This window comes from Arachis ipaensis, chromosome B06 (genome assembly GCF_000816755.2).
Source record: "Arachis ipaensis cultivar K30076 chromosome B06, Araip1.1, whole genome shotgun sequence".
Classification (NCBI taxonomy): domain Eukaryota; kingdom Viridiplantae; phylum Streptophyta; class Magnoliopsida; order Fabales; family Fabaceae; genus Arachis; species Arachis ipaensis.
Window position 1 is genome coordinate 76,291,623 of NC_029790.2, and position 5,593 is coordinate 76,297,215.

A 5,593-nucleotide genomic window follows, 5' to 3' on the forward strand; every position below is an offset into this window, starting at 1 on the left:
TTATACCACATGTATTTCCAAATCAAAGTATTGGGAAAATTATATGTCACCATATCCGCCCAAACCCCAATTTGGTCCAACATGAGAAAGCATTTCTAGCATGATCTCTTCATTCTTCTTCCAAGGTTCAGAAGAGATCCAAGTATGAATATTTTCTTTTCCAAGACAACTATCTAATTGGATGAAGATTGGAAGCTTTCAAGTAAAATCAAGAGAAAAGAAAGAAGAAGAATAATGAAAACTATTATTGATCCATCAAATTACAACAGAGCTCTCTAACCCAATGAAAGGGGTTTAGTTGTTCATGGCTCTGGGAATGGAAAGCAAAGATGGAGAGTACATTCGGAAGTAAAACTAGAAGTTGCAGAGAAAGTAAAATGATATAGAGAGTAGTCCTCTCTATCCAAAAGCTCCTCCCTAGTTCAAAACTACCCCTATATATACTACTCTTCTATTCTTCCAGTTGGCTCTTCAAGTCTTGGATATGGGCCTTTGGATCTTGAGTTGAAGCAGTTTAGAATCTTCAGTGGGCTCAGCTTTACTTGTAGAGAAAGTGTGAAGTAGGCATGGACTTTGGCTAGGACGTTAGTGGCGTTAACGTTAAGTGAAAATGTGGGTTCGAGAATGTTAGTGACAATCACCTTTTGCACTAACGTTCCTAGCCCAAGATGAGTTACGTTAACTTCAACGTTAGTGGCACTAACGTGACCACTAACGTTGCCTCTTGATCCATTGCGAGCGTTATTGGTATTTACCTTTGCCAATAATGTTGCCCTTGGTCCCTTTTTCCCTTCGTTAGAGTTCACGTTAGTGTAGCTAACGTGACTCTTAACGTGGGTATGCCTCAACTTCGAGAGCGTTAGTGACACTTACCTTTGTCACTAACGCTCCAAACAACCCATGAGATCATGCATCATTCAATTTATCATTCAATTTATGCATAATTCTCATGAAATCATATAAAATTTACAATGTTTGCTTGAATCAAGATGTAAATGATTATTTACCCAAAACATGCTTATTTCCTAAGAAAGTGCATGAAACTACCCTAAAACCATAAAGAAAAGGTCAGTGAAACTGGCCAAAATGCCCTGGCATCATTTCACCAACACAATTAGAATTGTTAGCGAAGACCTACAAACACAAGGATGAGACATGGGTGGATAAGAAATCAAAGCATGTTGAGATGAGTCTATCTTAATGAAAATATATATCTCTCTCTCTGTATGTATTAAACAATATTGCATTAGGGCTAGTGTTTGAGCTCATAGGGTTTTTCTGTTTATATGGCTATGTGCTTGGAGTTATTGGAACTCTAAATTTGAGATTTTTTAATATGCAAGTAAAAGTAGAAGTTGATGAATTTAAAATTTAAAAATTCGTATACAATATTTATGAACTGATCAGGTTTTAAATTTAAGTTTTTTATTTTTAAATAGAAACTGTTTGAATTTGTGTGCCTTTTATGAAACTTCAACTAAATAGTTGTTTCTATGGGTGGTTAACTTTTCTAAGTAACTGCATGTTTAGATTTCTGTGTAGAAAGTTCTGGATTGGTTGAAACACCTAAGAGACGTTATATAGTTGCTCACTGAACTACAATGCAAGTGTTTTTTTTTGGGCCTGAACTCTAATGCTAGTTGAACTGTTATCGTTTAATTTATAGAATCTAAAGCCCAAATTTAAAGAACCAAAAATGGGTGAAATCCGACAACATTAAAGTGCCATAACCAGTTGAAATATCAATTAGTACAAATAATTCTTCCTCATAATATGATAGATTATTAAAAACTCATGAAAAAGTTAGATAAATTATACAATATATACAATTTAATAATAAAGTAATGTTTTCAAACCAGGTTTGTTATTAATTTACATTTTGACGTTATGGCAGCATTTAGTGAGAATTTCAGGCTAACTGGCTGCTTGAGTTCCTCATAATATGCTAGTTGCAAGTTGGATTCATTTGTTGTCACAACTTTATTCTCTAATAGTTTACCAAGTTCATTAAGTCTTTGATCTTTGTAATTGTTACTTAGCATGCTTTATTTTTAGTTTTCAAAGAAGCACTTAACATATACTTTAATTTTCTACATGTATAGTGATTCTTTTTCTTTTTATTTTCTCGTGTAATAATTGATCTGATTTTGATATTGGCAGGATGAATTTAAGAATGCTATAGAATAAGCTATGCAAAAATCTCCTGAAGAAGGAAGTAATGCACCAAATGAGATGTATGTGTGGTGTGAAATAGCTGGAGTTAAAAAGGGAAGAATTTATGGACTTGGAATAGAATCCACCACAATTGACAAAAGACCTAGTTATCGTGGCTCCAGTTCTTAGTCATCCGATTGGTTGCGAAGGTCCGAACATAAAGATATAATGAAGAAAATGCAAGAAGAGAACAATGACTTGAAAACTAGGTTGGAAAAGGCAAAAAAAGGACTTGAACTCAATAACCGTATGCTTCAAGAAATGATGAAAAATCTTAACTTTAAAATTCCGATTCCTCAACTAGAAGGTGGAGAAATAAATATAGGAGAGGATGAAGATGGTGAACGTATGTCTGAAGAGTGATTATTTCATTGTAGTTGTGATGCTAGTTAGTTAATAGACTTTAAATAATGTAATTAGTAATTTGGGAGTCTTGTTTACTTATTATTGTTGTCATCTATGATATTGAATTGATGAGTTATTTTGGTTATTGTTTAAGTGTGTTATGTTATTTTGGTTATTGTTTAAATGTTGTTTACTTTTATGTGTTAAGGTGTAGGTCTTGTATTGATGTTTTTCAATATTTGATGGCATAAATGTAAAAATTTAGTAAAAATAATAATTAAAAAATTAGAATCAGCCATGGAAATTTGGTCACTAAAATGCTTGGTTGCTAATTAGCGACCGATTTAGCAACTGAAATGTTGGTTGCTAAAATATAGGTCCACATTTAGCGACTGAAATAGAGATTGAAATGTTGGTCACAAATTAGCGATTGATTTAGCGACCGAAATAACGGTTGCGAATTGGAGACCGAAACACCGGTTGCAAATTAGTGACCGATTTACCGACTAAAAAGTTGGTCGTCATTTAGCGACTGATTTACTCAGAGACCAATTTAGCGATGAAAAATTTGGTCACAATTTAGCGACCGATATTCTTTGGTGAGGGTTTGGTGGCTTGTTAACAAATCGGTTGCTAAAATCGGTCACAAATGTTTAGCGACCGAAGTTGGTCGCTATTTTATGATTAGCGACCATGGTTTTAGCGACCACCCAAATCGGTTGCTATTCTGGTAATTTCTTGTAGTGTATTTATATTCTAAGTTCTAACTAGAATTAAAATTCAAAAACTAAATCTAATCTTATCTTTGGAAGGATAAGATAACTAAAATAATAATTTAAATTTATCTTGAAACTAATTCTTATCTTTCTAGAAAAAGATAACAGCTTTATTCAAATTTAAATCTAATCTAATCTAATCCTAACAACCAAATATTATCTCTCTAGAAGAGTTTGTATCATTTAAATCTTGAACTAATATTGAATCTTGAATTGAGATTAGAGCTTCCCAAGATTGCGAATTGAAATTGGGGCTTGGTAAGTGTTGCATCTTGGGAATTTGAAGTGTAGAACACCAGGCGTTGCTTCTAGAATTCAGGCGTTGGCCCAATTGTTCTCCCAGGCCCAAGGAAGCTCTGGTTGTTGGACGCTAGGCTTTAGTAATGGCCGCCGGGTGTTTGTGATAAAGGCTGGGCATAGGTGATGGGCCATTGGGCATTCGGTTTTGATGTTTTGGGTCTGGTTAGGCCTCTGATAAAATCCAATTTTAGGGTTTATCTTGTGTTGAATTTGGTTAGTTTTATCAATGTTTTTCACACTTATTCATATAAATTGCATACTTTTGTGATTCCTTCCTAATTATGCCTCATAATTCAAAACATGCTTCCTTTAGCCTTAAAAAGGCTACATTTTAATCCTCCCCTATTACCATTCGATGCGTGATGTGTTGTTAAGTGATTTCAGGATCTATAGGGCAAGAATGACTTAGAGGATGGAATGGAAGCATGCAAAACTGGAAAGAACATGAAGAATAGAGATTTGGAGAAGCCGGTCCCGACGCGCACGCGTGAAATGACGCGTATGCGTGATAATTGCAAAATTCAGCTGACGTGCACGCGCGACCTTCTGTGTACACGTGACTTGTGAAGACCTCATCTGATGTGCACGTGTTGCCCACGCGTACACGTGACGTTCAGCTGGTGGCTCATTTGTGAAAAATGTGGCTGGCGATTTTTGAGATGCTCCAGGCCTAAATCCAACGTGATTTTAAATGGAAAAAAGCCAAGGATTGAAGGGGAATGGGAGGAGAATGATAGTATAGGTTTTGATCATGTTTTAGGATAGAATTCTAGAGAGAGAAGCTCTCCCTTCTCTCTAGAATTTAGGGTTTCTTATTTCAATCTCTTTTTAGGTTTAGGTTTGAATCTTATTTTAATTTAGTTTTCTTCACTTTCTCTTGTTCGAGTGCCCTAGTTTATCTACTTCTCTTGTTAATTTCTTTATGTTGGCAATTTTAGTCATAGACTCTCTTGTTAAACTCAATTCCTTTTCAATGTAATTTTACTTTTTTCATGTCTTTTGTTATTTGCTTTTATTATTACTATTGATTTCTTGCTTGGTCTAATTATAGTTTCTATTAATTTTTGCATTGCATGAAGTTTGCTTTTATTTCCTACCAAGTATTTGACAACATATTTTTACTAGATATGGAGTAGTTTTCTACACTCTTGGCCTAGGCTAAGGGAATTGAATGATCTTGAGTCATTGGGTATAATTGGATTGATGATTTGGGAACCCTTATTGGTCAATTCGATACCCGTTAACACTAACCCACTACTAAGTTAATTAGTAGCTAGGTTGGGACTCATGGGTTGATGTTGATCAAGCCCATTTGACGTACTTCATGCATAGAGGTAGACTTGATGGGATCGGCCCTTCATAGTTGTCAATATATGGTTTGTAGACAAGGATGGTGATCTCAATTTCTACGCCTTAGCCAAGAGTTCTTTTCCTTTCTCTCATTAGTTGATTGTCATTTATTTTCTTGTTATTTAGATTTCTTGTTAATTGCTACCTCAACCCCCCGATTTACTTCATAGCCAATAATTGAGCACTTGATTGCAATTCCTAGGGAGAACGACCTGGGAGTAATACTCTTGGTTAACTTTTATTGGGTTGAACTTGTGACAACCATATTAACTTTGATCGAGGGTTAGTTTTCAGTTTGGAACTGTACTTGCAACGCCCGATTTTCATTGATGAATTTCTAGACCGACGATCAGCCCCCATCAGCCTCCTTTTGACTATATTTGTGTTTTCTTATTAAAAAGACTTTAATTCTTGATTACTTGGAGAACAAAAATATAGAAAACACAATAATACTAAAACAACTCCAAATACTTGATTAGTTTTGAAATTCTATTAGAAAGTATAAGGACTTTGATTAAGATCTAAGAAAAATAATGAAAAAGAAACCTAAAACCTACTAAAAATGCCTAGGCATCAACGACGAATATTCACTCGTAATTGTAAGAAAA

At 34.7% G+C, this 5,593-nt stretch overlaps 1 pseudogene; it reads left to right on the forward strand.

Moving 5' to 3' along the window:
- Positions 1,103 to 2,577, forward strand: LOC110263762 (annotated as a pseudogene).